The sequence below is a fragment of the Bos indicus x Bos taurus genome, chromosome 10 (genome assembly GCF_003369695.1).
Source record: "Bos indicus x Bos taurus breed Angus x Brahman F1 hybrid chromosome 10, Bos_hybrid_MaternalHap_v2.0, whole genome shotgun sequence".
Classification (NCBI taxonomy): Eukaryota; Metazoa; Chordata; class Mammalia; order Artiodactyla; family Bovidae; genus Bos; species Bos indicus x Bos taurus.
In genome coordinates, this window is record NC_040085.1 from 9,483,597 (window position 1) to 9,504,562 (window position 20,966).

The window sequence follows — 20,966 nt, forward strand, 5'->3', positions numbered from 1 at the left end:
ATGGATTGTACATTTGAGGTATTTAAAATAGGTGTACTACCCAAAGCAGAAACTAACATCACATTGTAAATCAACTATACTCCAATAAAACTTTTGAAAAAAGTTATAAGTAAATATTAAAATGTACCACAATTTTTAATAACCGTTTTGTCATTTCTACAAAATGACAAAGTAGTAGGTGTATTGAGCCTGTAAGCACTGCTAAAGTGAGCAATCCTATGAGTTTTCCAGGGACTCGGGTTTTCCAGGATACAGGACATTCAGTGCTAAAATTGGGACAGTTCAGGCAAACCCAGGTGGTGAGCCACCCTACCTGAGCCCCTCAGAGAGCAGCACACCATGATCTCACAGAAGGCTGGTTTCTCACTGGCTGAGTCTTTTCTGGAGGGATGGAGAAGCCAGCCATTTCTTATTGATGCTGAAACTGGCTCTCAGACTAGGAGGCTTCAGCCTAGAAGCATGGCCGCCTCTTTATACTGATGTCCTCTCCTCCCTAAACTGACCACCTTTCTCTGACTCAAACAGAGCATTTGTTTGATGACAACAGCAAATGCTATTAGGGAATGTCCTTTATATAAGTCACCGTAGAGTGTTTTACAACTAAACACATGGTGAATGTAGAAATTTTGCAATTTTTAAAGAACATAGCAGAGACTTAGGTTTCTAAAGATCCCCGAGGCTGCTGCCACACCTGTGTGATGTAAATCAGAAAGCCCTAGATTTGGGGTTCCAGAGTTGAAATTTGAAGTGTCCAAGATAGTTGGGGGATCCAAACCCTTGAATATGTAATGAAACAAGAGGCTTGGAAAGTATATTATCCTGCTAAAACTGTACCCCGTGTGAGTTAAATAACTAAAAAATCAATACATAGTGTTACTGACAACCAAGCTATTGTCTTTTGGCGATTTTGTGCTGAAACAGACAGTTGTAAAAGAGAATGATGGTGTTTTTCATGCATCATATGTTGCCCTCAAACCAATGGCATGATCTATAAATAATGATTTGTGGCCAGACTCAAGCATTGAGATAAAGTCATTTGTGAAAGTTTGATGAACACCTTTGCCTGTTTTTATTTTCAAAACAGTAAAATAAAAGACATCCAAGCCTGAAAGATAATGTTTAAAGAATAGGTTACAGCTTTCTGATGGCAAAGTCTGAAAAAGATGTGAAGAAGTGATACTTCACAAGGGGAATGAAAGAAGGAAGAACAGGCCATTTTCTCCTTCAGGTTTGGCCCTCAGGTGGCTGGAGAGAACAAGTATGTGGTGTTGCCACATCTGTGCACTCTGCAGTGACACTTTTGTGCACGTCACTGATCCTTCTGGCAAGGAAGCCATCTCCTGTGTAACTGGTGGGATGAAGGTGAAGACTGACTGAGATGAATCATCTCCATATGCTGCTATGTTGGCTGCCTGGGATGTAGCCCAGAGGTCATGGAGCTGGGTGTCATTGCTGTCCACAGCAAACTCCAGGCCACAGGAGGAAATAGGACCAAGACTCCTGGCCAGGGGTCTCAATCAGCCCTCAGAAGCCTGCTTGCTCAGGAATGAAGATTGGGCAGATTGAGGATGTCACACCCATCCCCTCTGACAGCGCTCACCAGAAGGGGGTTGCTGTGATTGCCATCTGTGAACAGGACTCCTCAAATTATTATTGTTTTCTGTTAAATTGCTGTGACGTAAGCTCAAAAAAAAAAAAAAAAAAAGACTAGGTTACAGAAATGTCATCCACTGACCACTTAAAATTTGGCCTTTTGCCACACCTGTGAGGCTTAAACTTCAAGGTCAGTCAAAACAAAGGCAGTTGTTGTTGAATGATTGAACATGCATTAGCTTTCTGAAAGTGGAGCACCAAACAGGAAGGTCCCACTACTAGAACACTAGCATCTGTGTTTGTTGGAAGGTATATTGGTACAAATTTTTGGAAGGTCATTTGACCTTATAAACAAAATTTTAAATGCAATGTCCTCTGATCGAACAAGGCCATTTCTAAGAATTTGGTACATTAACATAATGGCACAGATTTGCAAAACAAGGAAAGCTTATTGCTGAACATTGATAATATTTGTGATAGTTGTCCATCTAGACAACCTGAATCTAACAGTAGAGTTAAGAACTTTATTGTAGTTACCAGAGGCAGAGGTATGGGGAGGGAGGACTGGATGAAGATAGTCAAAAGGTACACACTTTCAGTTATAAGTACTAGAGATGTAATGTACTACGGATGTAATAAATGTCATTAACACTGCTTTAATTTATATAAGAGTTTAGAGAATAAATCCCAAGAGTTCTCATCATAAGAAAAATATTTTTTTCCTATTTCTCTACTATTGTTACCCATATGATCACTAAGTTTATTGTGATAATCATTTCATATGTATGAAAGTCAAATCATTGTGCTTCCACACCTTAAATTTATACAGTGCTGTATGTTAATTGTATGTCAGTAAAACTGGAAGAAAAACAACTTTATTGGTGTTCCACATTGAAGAAAACTAGCCACCAGGAAGACGGAGGTAGGTTATGTGCATTGGCTTGGGAATAAGGCTGGAATATACTGGGGAGAAGATGACAAGTTGCAGAGCAGCATGCATCGTGTGATTTTATCTTGTAAAATAAATATAAGAAAACAATCTGCATACACATTTGTGTGTGCACTCATAAATCATTTAGGAAATATGTTCATGGCAAACTGTTGAGTGGTTAATGCTTAGAAATGGGAGCAGAGGTGCTCCATTTGAATTTTTTGGGATGTACTTACATTACTTTCTCTGTTTGAAGGCAGAATTTCCTTTTTGTTTCTTTTAAGAACAAGGAATCATGTTTTCAGTTAGGTCCTGACTGAAAATCACTGTACTTCTTTCTTGCACTGACCATATCAGAGACGGATGGCAGTGTTGACTGGATATAAAAAGACACCATGGACAGTAAGTAAAATCAGTCCTCTCCACCTAAAGAGAGAGCCGCTCTATCCTACAGTACTTCTGGCAAAAGGCTTCAACCAGGTAATGTACTAAAATCACTTATCAAATAAAGGTAGTATATTATTTATGGAATTAGAATTATCTATTTGTATCTATTTATATCGCTCTATTTCAAGTTTGGAGGATGAAGGATGCTTTTTCCTCTTACCCAAGTTATTTCTCTTCCCAGACCTACATCTGTCTCTCCCTAGACACTACTCAATTAAAATAAATTTTAAGATATTTTAAAACAGGAGGCAGAAGCTATCTCACGAATGGTTCTAAAAGAAGTGTTATTTCTGGAAGTTTCCAAATGGGCTAAGGGAATAGAGTGGGTCAGCACATACTTGTGGGATCCAACAAGTAACCCAACAATTATTAAGAGACCGAAGAGCAACTACCCGAAGACCAAGAGTAACTCACCAATATGGCACTTGTATCTCCACCTGTTAACAATGCCTGTCTATCAAGTTAGTACCTGTGAAAGCAACCCAAGAACTAACAGAAAGTGTTAAAAATATATTACTCAATTACTTTGAATAATAGCAGTTTAATCTTGTAAAACATCATTTGAATTTTTAAAAGGGATTAAAAAATGTTCACTGCAGTATATAAACGCAAAATTACACATATAATAAATGAACAGCTTGTTAGATTTTCACAAACGCAACTCTTCCATATAAACGGCATCCAGATTAAGAAACAGTACATTATCAATACCCCAGAAACAACTAATTTTTTTAAATGTCAGGGGACAATATATTTGTGGGCCTGTTTTTGGATTGTCTTGGGAAAGATCAATGTCACAATATTGAATTCTCCAATTTATGAAGGTGGTTTATCTTTGTAATTTAACAGGGAAGCTTTGTAATTTAACAGCCTTCCTGGAAATGCTGGAAAATCAGGAAGAGTGACTAAGTCCATCAGTTTCCTCTGAGAGTCCCTGCAGGGAGATGTCCTGCTTCACTGCGTCCTCCTTGACTTCGTGGTATGGGTAGAAGTGCCCAGGTGAAGCCTCCAGTTTTCTAGCCATCACTCTCATCTTACCATCCCAGTCACGGCAGGCGTTCAGTGTCTTCCTCCCTGCACAGAACATGCTCCATCATCTTATGCCACTTTTTCCCCTCCATTTCCTCTGCCAAGAATTTGTAGGTTGGCTCAGAGCAACGCACTTTGGTGATCTTCCATCTTAGTGTGGGGCTCTTGGTCCAGCCTCCTTCTTTGCTGGTCATTCTAGTGGTGCTGCTGGCTGGTCCTTGTAGATTTTGACCTCCTATCCAGGAACTTTCCTTAATTTGTTCTTCATACAAGTATGTCTTCAGGGCAAACAGGGATATATTCTTAAAGTATACTTCTATACGTTAAATAGAAGTATATAAAGTATATATTGATGCACAATATAAGTCACAGGTATACAACATAGGATGCACAACTATTAAAGGTTACACTCCACTTATTATAAAACATTGCCTGCATTCCCTGTGTTGTATAATATATCCTTGTAGCTTAATTTATACCTACTGGTTTATACTTCTTAATCCCTACCCCTATGTTGGCCCTCCCTTCTCTCGCCCCACGGGTAACCACTAGTTTATTCTCTATGTCTGTCAGTCTGTCCTTTTTCTTATAGTATTCACTAGTTTGTATATTTTTAGATTCCATATATAAGTGATACCATACAGTATTCATCTTTCTCTGTCTGACTTCTTTAACTTTAGCATAATGCCCTCCAAGTCCATCCATCTTGCTGCAAATGGCAAAATTTCATTCTTTTTTAAATGGCTGAGTAGTATAGCATTGTGCGTATGTATACCACATCTTTATACATTTATTTGTTGATGGATGTCAACAAATATCTTGGCACGTTCCATATGCCATATCTTGGCAATTGTAAATAATGCTGTTATGAATATTGAGGTGCATGTATCTTTTTGAATTAGTCTTTTAATTTTTATAGCAGTATAGTTGATTTACAATGTTGTGTTAGTTTTAGGTATAGAGCCAAGTGAATCCATTATACATACACATATATCCATCTTTTTTAGATTCTTTCTCCATATAGGCCACTACAGAGTACTGAGTAGAGTTCCCAGTGCCATACAGTAGGTCGTTATTAGTTATCTATTTTATATAGTAGTGTGTGTTTGTAAATTCCAATCTCCCAATTTATCCCTTCTCCTTCTTCACCCCGGTGACCATAAGTTTATTTTCTACATCTGTAGATATAGCTAGAAGTGGATCTATACCCAGGAGTGGAATTGCTGGGTCATATGGTAGCTGTATTTTTAGTTTTTTGAGAAACTGCCATATTGTTTTCCACAGTGGCTTTACCAATTTACATTCCCACCCACAGGGTACAATGGTGCCCTTTTCTCCACATCTTCCCAACGTTTGTTATTTGTGTTCTTTTGGATGATTGCCATTCTGACAGATATGAGATGATATCCCAACGTGGTTTTGTTCTGCGTTTCTCTGATGATTAGCGATGTTGAACATCTTTTCACGTGCAGTTTGGACACCTGCATTTCCTCTTTGAAATAAGTGTCTATTGAGGTCTACGGCCCATTTTTTGATTGGGTTATTTGTTATTTTTATGCTGAACTGTATGAGACAAAAGGGATACGTTCTTAACCTGAAATGCTTCCCCCTAATTTCCATGATAAAATTTTTAACATAAAAAAAGAACAAATTGAATAGTTCATCAAATAAGCTAGAGTTAACAATTGTTAATGTTGACCATATTTGCCACACTGATCTTGTTAAGATGTTGTAAAACAGATATTATCATATTTCACCCTAAATATCAGAAGGCATCTCTAAAGTTAACACCTTTTCCTACATAACCAGAAAACATTATCATCTCTAACAATATTAACAATAATTTCTTCGTATAATCTAATATCTAGAAGTTACTTAAGATTTTCCAACTGTTTCCAAAATATCTTTATATCTGGTTTATTCATGTTATTTCATTGTATGTTTCATCTTTTTTATGTGTACCATTTTAAAAGTCTTTATTGAATTTGTTATAATATTGCTTCTGTTTTTTATGTTTTGGGTTTTTTTTTTTTTTGGCCACAAGGCTGTAGGATCTTTGTTCCCTGATCAGGGATCAAAGCTGCACTCTCTGCAAAAAAGGCGAAGTCTTAACCACTGGACCACCAGGGAAGTCCCTGCATGTTTCATCTTCAGCTACCTTACCATTCACTTGTTGAAGCACCGTCTAGATTTATCTGTTTGCTTCCTCACAGCAGTGTGAGTTGTTTCTTCATCTCTTCTACTTCCTTTTACCTAGAAGTTAAACATTTTTCGGCAGAAAATACTTCATAGGAGAGGTGATATATACTTTCTATTTCATCATATTAGAAGGCTCATGAGTCTGATTCTCTTAATATTTGCAACGCTAAGATTGATCCTTGGATTAAGATGATAACAGCCTGATCCTAGGATTATAAAGTTACATTTTCTTGCTTGTGCATAGCAAGTAATCTTTGAGGTGAAATTTTGCAAATATGTAAAACACTGGTTCCCCATTGATCTTTCACATAATGCTTTTAACATCTTTGTTGATCCTTGCCTGAATAAACTATTTCACTAAGGGATTGTAAATTGATTTCCTAACTCTATTATTTTTTACATTTATTATCTAACATTCTTCTATTACTAAGACTCTCATCAGCAAGGTTTAGTTGATTATGCTGATAATAATTCCTAATGGAAAGTGGAATAAATGCCTAATTACTTTCTTTTAAAAACCTGTTTTCAAAGTAAGAAAGTAATTAACAATTTTCAAAGTTACTGTTATAGCCACCACCACTGATAAGAAGTGAGTTTATTGTTTTATTCTTATTTGAATATTTTTTGTGGATTTTTAGTATGATATCATTATGAATTCTAAATATTTCAAACAATAACATTAAGTATTTTTTGGTGTTCACATTGTTATACTTTTGGCCAGTAAAACCCCTTCAAGCTGGCTTATTCCTTTGACAAACTTAAAAGCCTTTGAAAGTTCTTTACTTTCTGACATAACAAGATCACCCAGGCTCACCAGTTCATCAGCTTGAACAAGTTTCTTAAACTTTCCAAGCTCCAGCATCTTCATTTGTAAGATACTAGCAGTGGTACCTACCTCATAGGATTAATATGAAGAATAAATGAGATAGTGTGGTTTGGCATGGTAACTGACATTCAGTAGGCAGGTAAGGAGTTTCAGTATCTTTTATTATTATTGGCCCAAGCTCTGCCTTTAACAACACTAGTGTTCTTGTTGTTTAGTCGCTCAGTTGTGTCTGACTCTTTGTGACCCCATGGACTGTGGCTCACCAGGCTCCTCTGTCCATGGGATTTCCCAGGCAAGAATACTGGAGCGGGTTGCCATTTCCTACTCCAGGGGATCCAATTCAGGGATCAAACCTGAGTTCCTTGCATTGGCAGGCGAATTCTTTACCGCTGAGCCACCACGGAAGCCTCAATAACACTAGTAACCTTGGATAAGACATTTGTCCTCTTTGGGCCTCAGCTTCTCTCTCTGTACAATGGGAGATTTAAATTTGAAGTCCTTTCCACTTAATTTTTTTGGGTAACCAGATCAGTGGTTTTGTATGAACTTAATAAGAAAACACAAACAAAACAACAGAAAAGTCCCAAGAAGGGAATTTATGAAAATCCCATGGCTAACATTGTATTCTGGAGAAGGCAACGGCACCCCACTCCAGTACTCTTGCCTGGAAAATCCCATGGACGGAGAAACCTGGTGGGCTGCAGTCCTTGGGGTCGATAAGAGTCGGACACGACTGAGCAACTTCACTTTCACTTTTCACTTTCATGCATTGGAGAAGGAAATGGCAACCCACTCCAGTGTTCTTGCCTGGAGAATCCCAGGGACGGCAGAGCGTGGTGGGCTGCTATCTATGGGGTCACACAGAGTCGGACAGGACTGAAGCGACTTAGCAGCAGCAACATTGTATTCAATGGTGAAAGACTGACAGTTTTCTCCTTTCTCCTGAAAGTTTGATCCTTAATATCAGAACCAAGACAAGGCAAGAATGTTCTCTTTCATCACTGCTGTTCAACATTATACTGGAAGTTCTGGCCAGAGCAATTGGCAGTTGAAACAAGTTGAGGAAGCATTGGAGGAGTGCCCTAGGATGGAGCCAGAGTGAAAGGGTTAAGAAAGGTTTTTTTCTCTGTGTATCTCTTTATGTCTGTCTCCCATTCAGTTTGTGGTATCCAAGGAAATCTGTCAAAATGTTAGCTGAACGTAAGTTAAATGCTAGCTGAACAAAGCTAATGGAGGTGATGGAATTCCATATAAGACTTCAGAGATCACATATAATGGAGATTACAGACTTTACAAAAATAATTTAAAAAAGTAATTCAGCAAACAAACAGCTAAAGCCTACAGTAAACAATGAAAACAAACACAGAGAAAAAGAACAAACTGAATTTCCAGAGTTGCTACATTATAACATTCAAAATGCCCAGTTTTCAAAAATTATGAAGCATGAAAAGAAACAAGAAAATATAGCCCATTCACAGAAAATGTTAACAGAAACTGTCCCTAGGGAAGTTATTGAACTTAAAAGACTTAAATCAATCATCTTTTTTATTCTCAAAGAACTAGTGGAAACCATGAACAAATAGATAAAGGAAAGCTGGAGAACAATATGACAAAATATGAAATATTAACACAGAAACAAAAATGCTAAAAAGAGCCAAACAGAAGTTCTGGAGCTGAAAATTACTATAATGGAAATGGAAACTCACTAGAAGACTTCAAAAACAGACTTGAGCAGGAAGGAGAGAAAAATGGTAAACTTGAAAATAGATCAATTGAAAATACCCAGTTTTAGGGACAGAAAGAAAAAAGAATGAATAAAACCTAACAGAGCCCAAGAGACCTTTCAGACACCATCTATCATACCAATGTATGTACAGTGAGAAAAGAGAAAGGTACACAGAGAATATTTGAAGAAATAATGGTCCAAAACTCCCCAAATTTGATATAACATTGTGAATCTACACATTCAAGAAAGTCAACAAATTTCAAGAAGGATGTGTGGATCCTGTGTGGATCACAAAAAACTGTGGAAAATTCTTGATGGGACTATCAGACCACCTTACCTGCCTCCTGAGAAATCTGTATGCACATCAAGAAGCAACAGTTAGAAGTGGACATTGAACAATGGACTGGTTCCAAATCAGGAAAGGAGTACATCAAGGCTGTATATTGTCACCCTGTTTATTTAACTTATATGCAGAGTACATCATGTGAAGTGCCAGGCTGGATGAAGCATAAGCTGGAATCAAGATTGCAGAGAGAAATATAAATAACTTCAGATATGCAGATGACACCACCCTTATGGCAGAAAGTGAAGAGGAACTGAAGAGCCTCTTGATGAAAGTGAAAGAGGAGAGTGAAAAAGCTGGCTTAAAACTCAGCATTCAAAAAATTAAGATTATGGCATCTGGTTCCATCACTTCATGGCAAGTAGATGGGGAAATAATGGAAACAGTGACAGACTTTCCTTTCTTGGGCTCCAAAATCACTGCAGATGGTGACTGCAGTCATGAAGTTTAAAGACGCTTACTCCTTGGAAGAAAAACTATGACCAACCTAGACAGCATATTAAAAAGCAGAGACATTACCTCGCCGACAAAGGTCCATCTGGTCAAAGCTATGGTTTTTTCAGGAGTCATGTATGGATGTGAGAGTTGGACTATAAAGAAAGCTTAGCACAGAAGAATTGATGCTTTTGAACTGTGGTGTTGAAGAAGACTCTTGAGAGTCCCTTGGATGGCAAGGAGATTCAACTAGTCTACCCTAAAGGAAATCAGTCATGAATATTCATTGGAAGGACTGATGCTGAAGCTGAAGCTCAAATCCTTTGCCCACCTGATGCGAAGAACGGTCTCATTTGAAAAGACCCTGATGCTTGGAAAGACTGAAGGCAGGAGGAGAAGGGGATGACAGAGGATGAGATGGTTGGATGGCATCATCAACTCAATGGACATGAGTTTGAACAAGGTCCTCGAGTTGGAGATGGACTGGGAAGCCTGGCGTGCAGCAGTCTATGGGGTCGCAAAGAGTCTGACATGACTGAGTGACTGAACTGAACTGAAAGGAGAAATTGAAACATCCCTGTGTGTGTGTGAAGTCAAGTCAGTCCTGTCTGACTCTTTGTGACCCTATGGACTGTAGCCCACCAGGCTTCTCAGTCCATGGAATTCTCCAAGCAAGAATATTGGAGTGGGTTGCCATGCCCTACTCCAAGGGATCTTCCAGAACCAGGGATTGAACCCATGTCTCCTGTGGCTCCTGCATTGCAGGCAGATTTTTTACCACTAAGCCACTGGGGAAGCCCTAGGACATCCCTAGATGGATACAAGCTAAGAGAATTTATTGGTAATAGAACTGCCATACCAGAAACACTGAAGGTGTTCTTTAGGTTGAAGGAAAAGGGCACTAGCAGTAACCCAAAGCCATATGAAAAAAAAATCTTTTGTAAAAATAACTACATAGGTAAATATAAAAGCCAATATTATTGGTTTCTAACTCCACATTTTACATCCTACATGAATAAAGACAAATGCATAAGACAATTATAAATTTGTGTCAGAGGGTGCAAACATATAAAGATATATTTTGTGAAAACAACAATATAAAGGGGGAAATGGGGCTATATAGGAGCAGTTTTGTACGCTAATGGAATTACATTGGAATAAATTCAAGCTACATTGTTATAAATTTAGAACATTCATTGTAATCCCCATGGAAACTACTGAGAAAATATCTAAAAGATACACAAAAGCAAGTGAGAAGGAGGCAAAAATTGCACACTACAAAAAATTAAGTGCAAAAGAAGGCAGTAATAGAGAAAATGAGGAACAAAAAGGTGTAAGACATACAGAAAACAAATAGCAAAGGGCAGAAATAAGTCCTTCCCTATTAGTAATTACTTTAAGTGTAAATGAGTGAAATGACTCTAAAAAAAAGGCAGAGATTGGCAGAACTTTAAAAAAAATTATCCAGCTATATGTTGTCTATAACAGAGGCACTTCAACTCTGAGAACATGCATGGGTTGAAACTAAAAGGATGTAAAAAGATATTCCCTGCAAATGCTAACCAAAAGAACTGGAGTAACTAAACTGAAATCAGAGGAAAGAGACTTTAAGTTAAACACTATTACAGGAGACAAAGAAGGACATTATATATTATTTGTAAAAGGGTCAATTCATCAAGAAGTTACAGGGACTTCCCTGGTGGCCCAGTAGTTAAGAATCTGCTTTCCAGTGTAAGAGATGCTGGTTCAATACCTGGCTGGGGAACTAAGATCCCATATGCTGCAGGCAACTGAGCCTACATACTGTACAGCCCAGGCCACAGCTAGAGAGAAGCCCGTGTGCCACAGGGAAAGATCCTGCGTGCTGCAACTAAGATCCAACACAGCCAAAATAAACATACGACAGGCCCCCCAAATACATGAAGTGAACAGCCACGGAAGAAATAGTCCTACAATAGTAGCTGGAGATTTCAATATTCAACTTTCAATAATGAATAGAACATCTAAACAGAAGGTCATAAGAAAATAGCACGACAATATAATAATAGAGCGACACTATACACCAACTAGATTTGACAGACATATTGGACAGTCTACCCAATAGCAGCAGAATACACATTCCACTAAAGTGCATGTGGAACATTCTCCAGGATAGCCCACGTTTTAGGCCACAGAAAAATCTCAGTACGTTTAAAAAGGCTGAAATCCTCTGAAGTTATCTTTTTCAACCACCATGGAATGAGGCTGCTGCTGCTGCTGCTGCTAATTCGCTTCAGTTGTGTCCGACTCTGTGTGACCCCATAGACGGCAGCCCACCAGGCTCTGCCGTCCCGGGGATTCTCCAGGCAAGAACACTGGAGTGGGTTGCCATTTCCTTCTCCAATGCATGAAAGTAAAAAGTGAAAGTGAAGTCGCTCAGTTGTGTCTGACTCTTAGCAACCTCATGGACTGCAGCCTACCAGGCTCCTCCGTCCACGGGATTTTCCAGGCAAGAGTACTGGAGTAGGGTGCTGTTGCCTTCTCCATGGAATGAAGCTAGAGCTGAGCAATGTAAGGAAAACTGGGAAGTTTTAAACTGTGTGCAAATTAAACAATGTAGTCTTAAACAACCAAGGGTCAAAGAAGAAAGGGAAATTGCAAAGGGTTTAGAGATGAGTGAAAATGAAAACACCATATACCAAAACATATGGAATGCAGTGAAAACAGTATCTGGAGGAAAAATCTATAGCTGTAAATGCCTATGTTAAAAAAGAAGAATGATCTCAAATCAATAACCTAAATTTACAACTTAAGGAACTAGAAAAGGTATAGAAAATTAAACCCAAAACAAGCAGAATGAATTAAGTATAAAGATTAGAGAGGAGATAAGCAAAATAGAAAATAGAATTATCTATTTTTATAGAGATTATCAATGAAATCTGAAGTTGGTTCTTAGAAAAGATCAATAAAATTTACAGACTGTTAGCTAAAATTACCAAGAAAAAAAAAAAAAAAAGAGAAGAATGAATTTAAACAACTAAAATCAGAAATGGAAGTGGGACATTAATACTGACCTTATGTGAATAAAAAAGTTCGTAATAGAATATTGTAAAGAACTGTATGCCAACAAATAGGATAACCTAGATGAAATGGACAAACTCCCACCAAACTGCCTTAAGAAGAAACAGAAAATCTCAGTAGACTGCTGGGAGCCGGCGAGAGACATTCCACTCGTGACAAAGGTCATGAGGAAGGAGGCTCGACATACGCAAAGGCGGGATCCAGCCTCGGGAGTCCCCCCGGATATTCTCGAGCATCTTCCCCCAAAAACCAGAGTCTGCCTACTTTATTGCTTTGTGCTCTCACCTCTGACTTTACTGGGGTCTGTCCCCCACCACCATCTCACTCTCTCTGTCAAAGAGCTAACTTACAGCTCCAGTTAATAAAGTTCCTGGGCAACTAGGAGTGTTTAAATCCAAACCCCTCAGATGGCTCTCTAACTCGCCTGACAAGTTTACCCGGACTCCTACAGCTATGCATACGATTGTTTACAGTCTCCCAGCCTCGAGAGGCACGGGAAGCTTAAGATATTCAAATAGCTTAGAGCCTCTCAGAGAGTTAGAAACTGTCAGAATAAAACTAGTAAAAGATTTCATTGATGAGCCAATGTTTGTTGCCAAGTTTTCACATCCCCTGAATTGTATCCTTGAATGTGTATTAATTAATATAGTTGGTATGTAGAAAAAATAAGTAGTGGCCTTGGTGTTAGTAACTTTAGACCCTTAAGGTAATAAATTCTTTCCTTTGTTGTAAACCCATTACACATCCGCCCTATAGGAATGCAATTTTATCTTCGGAAGATGGCACCAAACCTTAAAATAATTACTCTTACAGAAGATAAGTCTTTGTTGATAAGTCCTTGTCAAGAGTCATAAAATGTTAATAAGCCTTCTGGCCAGAAGATGATGTAAATCACCTAAACCATTTGTATACGATAAATTTGCAGGAAAGAAACCCTGGTTTTTGATAAGGATCAAAGACTGCTGACTTTGCACCCCCTATTATCTTCTATGTGTAACTTAGGGTATAAAAGCCCCTGTTGAAAATAAAGCTACGGGCCTTGCTCACCAAAGCTTGGTCTCCCCATGTCAATTTTCTCCTTAACCTCCAGCTGAGTCTCCATCTGGAGCGCGGATATCCTCTGCAACCATTTATTTGCCTGGGCTTCTAAGACCCACTCGAGAAGGTGTCTAAGGTGGGGCACCTTCCGCTATTTGAGAGGGCGCCTGCGGCCTCCGTGGTCAGAGCTAACCTGGTGTCATGGGTTATATTGATTTTCTGCGTAAACCAAGCTACTCAGCTTCTTTTCTCCACTGAATTTTCCTACTGAGCTATCCTCATTCTATTACTCTTTATATCTCTAATTAACATTTGAATAGGTCGCCGACGCAGTCTCCCCTTCGAATACCCTGGATCAGCCGGGGCTGGACCTCGGCAGTAGACCATCAACAAGTAAAAAGACTGCATCAGTAATTAAAAAAATTCTCAATTGTAGAAAAGTCCAGAACAAGATGGTTTCAATAGTGAATTCTGTGAAACTCTAAAGAATAATTAATACTAATTCTTCTCTAACTCTTGCAAAAAATAGAAGAGGAGGGAACACTTCCTCAGTCATTCTACAGAGCTAGTATTACCTTGATACCAAATCCAAAGATGTCATAAGAAAGAAAACTATAGAACAGTATATAAATATAGATGTAAAAATTCTCAACAAAATACTAGGAAACCAAATTCACAGCATATTTAATAAGGACTATACACCATGATCAAGTGTGGTTTGGCTTTTTTCATTCAGAGTTCTTTGGAGATTCATCCAAGTTGTCACATCAATAACTCTTCTTATTGCTGAGTAATATTCTGTGGCATAGATGTACCAGAGTTTGTTTAACCATTTATCCATTGAATGACAATTGAGTTGTTTCTAGTTTTTTGATTATTATGAACAAAGTTGTTATTCACATTCAGTTTTTGTATAAGTACATTCTTAAGTATCTTGGATAAGTGCCCAAGACTGTATGTAATTCCTGAGTCATATAACTGTTTCATGTTTAATTTTATAAGAAAATGCCCAACTGTCTTCTAGAATGGCTACATAATTTTATATCCCACCAGCAATTCCTAGTGATCCTGTTTCTCTTATCATCAGTAACATTTGATGGCGTCACTATTTTAATTTTAGCTATTCTAATGTGTGTGCAGTGGTATCTCATAGTGATTTTAATTAGCAGTTCTTGAAGGGGACAGAGGATGAGATGGCTGGATGGCATCACTGACTCGATGGACGTGAGTCTGAGTGAACTCCGGGAGTGGGTGATGGACAGGGAGGCCTGGCGTGCTGCAATTCATGGGGTTGCAAGGGGTCGGACACAACTGGGCGACTGAACTGAACTGAACTGAATGACCAATAATGTTGAACATCTTTTCATGTGTATTATTTGTCACCTCTATATCCTCTTCAGTGACATGTCTGTTTATATCTTTTGCTTATTTTCTAATTGAATTTTTTTCTTTTAATCTTCAGTTTTGAGAACTCTTTATATATTCTAGATACTAGTCCTTTGTCAGATTTGTGGTTTGCAGATATTTTCTCTAAGTTGGTAGCTTTTCACTTTCTTAACAGGGTCTTTCTTTGAGCAGATGTTACTAATTTTTATGTTGTCTAACATCAAATTTTCTTTCTTGTATAGATTATGCTTTTAGTTTCAAGTCTAAGAATTTTTCACTTAGTCCTAGATCCTAAAGATTTTATCCAGTTTTTTTTCCTTAAAAGTTTTATACTTATATCTGTAATTCATTTGAAGTTAATTTTTATATAAGGTGTAATGTTTGGGTCAAGTTTCATTTTTTAAACTATAAATGTCCAATTGCTTTAGCACCATTTCTCCAAAAAAAAAATTATCCTTTTCCATTGAATTGTTTTTGCATTTTGGAAAATATCAGTTGAGCAGATATGTCTGGGCCTATTTCTGGATTTTCTATTCTGTTCCATTGATCAATGTGTCTATCCTTCTGCCAATACCACATAGTCTTGATTGCTGGTTAACACTTTTAAAGCTCTGCACTAATTATAAAGTGCAGTAAGGACTGCTGGAGTTAGAGAAAAGGTCCCAAGAGATATAACATTTGATGACAAGTTTGCTGCACTTAGATTCAAATGACTTGGGTTTTGTAGTCATTGCATCAGGATGTGACTGGGTGACCTGGCCAAATCATTTAGTCTGGGACTCATTTTTCTCATCCATAGAATTGTGATGCTAATACCTGTGTGGCCTACCCTCCCAGTATCCTTGTGAGCATAAAAGAAAAATATAGAGTCTATAAGGTTTAGACTAAAGCCAGTATTCAAATATAAAGGGTTATTATTTGAGGGATAAGGACAATAGACATTAAGGTCCTTCTTACCTAAGGTCGCCTCAAATCCCTTATGATTATACAGTGGAAGTGAGAAATAGATTTAAAGGACTAAAATAGATACAGTGCCTGACGAACTATGGACGGAGGTTCATGACATTGTACAGGAGACAGGGATCAAGACCATCCCCATGGAAAAGAAATGCAAAAAAGCAAAATGGCTGTCTGGGGAGGCCTTACAAATAGCTGTGAAAAGAAGAGAAGCAAAAAGCAAAGGAGAAAAGGAAAGATATAAACATCTAAATGCAGAGTTCCAAAGAATAGTAAGGAGAGATAAGAAAGCCTTCCTCAGCGATCAGTGCAAAGAAATAGAGGAAAACGACAGAATGGGAAAGACTAGAGATCTCTTCCAGAAAATGAGAGATACCAAGGGAACATTTCATGCAAAGATGGGCTTGATAAAGGACAGAAATGGTATGGACCTAACAGAAGCAGAAGATATTAAGAAGAGGTGGCAAGAATACACAGAAGAACTGTACAAAAAAGATCTTCATGACCCAGATAATCACGATGGTGTGATCACTGACCTAGAGCCAGACATCCTGGAATGTGAAGTCAAGTGGGCCTTAGAAAGCATCACTACGAACAAAGCTAATGGAGGTGACAGAATTCCAGTTGAGCTATTTCAAATCCTGAAAGATGATGCTGTGAAAGTGCTGCACTCAATATGCCAGCAAATTTGGAAACCTCAGCAATGGCCACAGGACTGGAAGTCAGTTTTCATTCCAATCCCAAAGAAAAGCAATGCCAAAGAACGCTCCAACTACCGCACAATTGCACTCATCTCACACGCTAGTAAAGTAATGCTCAAAATTCTCCAGGCCAGGCTTCAGCAATACATGAACCGTGAAATTCCAGATGTTCAAGCTGGTTTTAGAAAAGGCAGAGGAACCAGAGATCAAATTGCCAACATCCGCTGGATCATAGAAAAAGCAAGAGAGTTCCAGAAAAACATCTATTTCTGCTTTATTGACTATACCAAACCCTTTGACTGTGTGGATCACAATCAACTGTGGAAAATTCTGAAAGAGATGGGAATAGCAGACCACCTGATCTGCCTCTTGAGAAACCTCTATGCAGGTCAGGAAGCAACAGTTAGAACTGGACATGGAACAACAGACTGGTTCCAAATAGGAAAAGGAGTACATCAAGGCTGTATATTGTCACCCTGCTTATTTAAGTTATATGCAGAGCACATCATGAGAAATGCTAGGCTGGAAGAAGCACAAACTGGAATCAAGATTGCTGGTAGAAATATCAATAACCTCAGATATGCAGATGACACCACCCTTATGGCAGAAAGTGAAGAAGAACTAAAAAGCGTCTTGATGAAAGTGAAAGAGGAGAGTGAAAGAGTTGGCTGAAAGCTCAACATTCAGAAAACGAAGATCATGGCATCCGGTCCCATTACTTCATGGGAAATAGATGGGGAAACCGTGGAAACAGTGTCAGACTTTATTTTTTCGGGCTCCAAAATCACTGCAGATGGTAACTGCAGCCATGAAATTAAAAGACGCTTACTCCTTGGAAGGAAAGTTACGACCAACCTAGATAGTATATTGAAAAGCAGAGACATTACTTTTTCAACAAAGGTCCGTCTAGTCAAGACTATGGTTTTTCCTGTGGTCATGTATGGATGTGAGAGTTGGACTGTGAAGAAAGCTGAGCGTGGAAGAATTGATGCTTTTGAACTGTGGTGTTGGAGAAGACTCTTGAGAGTCCCTTGGACTGCAAGGAGATCCAACCAGTCCATTCTAAAGGAGATCAGTCCTGGGTGTTTTTTGGAAGGAATGATGCTAAAGCTGAAACTCCAGTACTTTGGCCACCTCATGCGAAGAGTTGACTCATTGGAAAAGACTCTGATGCTGGGAGGGATTGGGGGCAGAAGAAGGGGACGACAGAGAATGAGATGGCTGGATGGCACCACCGACTCGATGGACGTGAGTTTGGGTGTACTCCAGGAGTTGGTGATGGACAGGGAGGCCTGGCATGCTTCGATTCATGGGGTCGCAAAGAGTCGGACACGACTGAGAGACTGAACTGAACTACCTAAGGTCATCTTCAATTTGATTAGGTAGCATTAGCCAGAAAGTTTCATATGTTATTCAACAGATACTTACACATTCTTCCAGACACTGTGAAAAGTCCGTGGGACATAGATACAAAAATACAAAGTCCTGTCCTTACAAATCTTCCTTTTGTGTGGGAACGTATTCCATTTTTCAAAAGTTAAGTGAATTCAAGTTAAATGTATATTGAGCACTTCTTTAGAATTCTGGGACCTTTCTAGGTCGATGGATCCATGGAGCAAAAAATCATAGTGAATTCTATGAAACTCTAAAGAATTAATACTAATTCTTCTCAAACTCTTCCAAAAAATAGAATAGGATGGAACACTTCCTCATTCATTCTACAGAGCCAGTATTACCTTGATGCCAAATCCAGACAACTATGCCACAGGAAAGACTGCTGCTGCTGCTAAGTCGCTTCAGTCGTGTCTGACTATGTGCGACCCCATGGACTGCAGCCTACCAGGCTCCTCCGTCCATGGGATTTTCCAGGCAAGAGTACTGGAGTGGGGTGCCATTGCCTTCTCCCAGCAAAGACTATAGAACAGTATATAAACATAGACATAAAAATTCTCAACAAAATACTAGGAAACCAAATTCACAGCATATTTAATACAGATTATACACCATCCTCATATTTTCAGGAGCTGCACACTGACCTTAGCAGAGCCAAAAGGAAAAGGGGAGGATTTTCCTGGACAAAAGTAAAAAACTCTGAGGCTCACATTCTTGTCACCCTTTCCAGCTAGTTTCATCTCTATTTCCGTTTCTTTGCATGCATTTATTAAAATGAAACGAAAACATCCCATGAAGCCAATTTAGAGTCCTGTACATTGTGAATAAAAAAACGTATTTGCCTACCTCAAATAGGACAGAACCTGTTGAAAGGATCAGCCGGCCTCATCTCTATTTTCCCAGGTCTCATTTTACAAACTGATTGCAGTCCCTTGTCTGCATCGTACATTGCTGAAATCAATTTGTAAAATGAAGTAGTTTTAACAGTCAGAGAAAGACCGGTATGCATCATTCCTCTAGACAGCCTGCAATAAAGAAAATCTCACTTGGAGAAAAAGGCTATTGTCCTTTAAAGTGTTTTTACATGCTACTTGGTGTATAGAAAACAAAGCATGAGCGTAAAACAAAACACACAACAGCAAAACGTGCTTCAGCACAACAAAATCAGAATCCTGTTCCTAGACTCATAGCTGGAGGGATATTTGGAAATAATTGCCAAGTATAATGCCATCCTAGCCATTGGTGGGGCTCTGCTGCCCCCAGGTGGCTGAAGCCCTTCTCTGACAACTCCAGTGTTCCGTTCAGAAGTCAGTGATTTTTAGAACGGAGCAGAGAATGGATGGATAGGGCGATGATTGGGATTCGTTCATTTATTTATTCAATTAATAAACATAGAATTTCAACTATATTGCCAGTCACTGTGTCAAGTGCTGTTAGGAAATGACATTTGAGATCAAAGATCTGAAAACTGCCTTATCATTAAGAAGTCAAGGGCCATGCTCAGGGCTGCCCTGGGCATTGGTCTCAGGAGAACAGTAGGAGGGAGCAAGGACTGGGGAAGTGACCGATGATAATGGAGGCAGGGTTTTCCAAATATGTTTCTTCCCCCAGGGGCACAAACATATCTTATAGCCTATTATTAATAATTTAAATCCATTGGGTTAACAAGAATAGAAAGTAAAGGTAAATGTGAGCATTAGATATACACTAGAAGGTTTATACAAGGAAAGTTTGAGGTGGGGACAGGAAGAGAAAATAGGCAAAACCCTTTGCTTCACTGAAAAAAATAAACAGATTAATAAAAAGCAGGATGCCATATTTAACATGGCTTATTCTCAGAGATTACGACAGCCAGTATTAGTAAGTCACTGTAGTCTTGATAGGTATGGAAACTGGCGCATTCTATTTGACACAGCAAATCTGGCATTAGGAATTCATTGTGCAGAACTGCTTGTGGAGGTATGTAGAGAAAAGAGCAGATGATAAGACCACGTGCCCTTCATTTCACCTAGGCTTAAATGGTGGCATCACAGATGCTTAGAGTTCCTCAGGGGTTCCTTCTTGAGATCAAAATTGTGTTGGCAGTTGTCTCTGTGGCTGGTTACTACTCTTATCTCCTGCTATGATTCTGTAAAAACATTTATAAAATCCCCAACCTTTTAATTTCAGTTGACCTCAAACATTCACTTGCTGAGCTCCTGTTGAATGTAAGACTTTGGCTCGTTGGGAAGAACAATGAAGGAATGACTTAGATTTGGTTCCCTGCACTCAAAGACCTTGGTCTAGAGAAGTTTGACTTGTAAAAACATAAGCTACAGTAATTCAGTAAAATAATGGCTATAACAGAGCATTATGGAAATATGTGATAAGGAAGATACAGTTCATTCTAATTAGAGAGATAAGGGAGGGGTGGATTCCTAGTAGATGTTATATTTGAGACTTGAAATATTTGAGTCAGGTGGCACTGTGATAAAGAACCTGCCTGCCAATGCAGGAGACACAAGAGATGTGGGTGTGATTCCTGAGTCAGGAAGATCCCCTGGAGTTGGAAATGGCAACCTGTTCCAGTACTCATTCCTGGGAAGTCCTGTGGATAGAGGAGCATAGAGGGCTACAATCCATGGGGTCACAAAGAGTTGGACATGACTGAGTGAGCACACACACACACCACTGCCCCCACCTCCTCTAAGCTTCCAGATTTTGAAAAAAAAAAAGTTATTGTTTTTATTTTCTATCAATCATATGAGCAATGCATGTTTGTGTTTTTTTTTTTTCCCAAATGATCTCTAGTGTATTTATGTGAATATATAACTCTGCTGTGATTTTACATAAATGGATATATGTGTTTTTCTGCACTTCAGGAAAAACTCAGTACCATATTTTGGATATTTTTCTATGTTAGT

The 20,966-nt window shown here is 38.7% G+C and overlaps 1 pseudogene; it reads left to right on the top strand.

Moving 5' to 3' along the window:
• LOC113899298 overlaps positions 1-20,966 on the top strand; it is a 24,873-nt pseudogene continuing 3,907 nt past the window's right edge.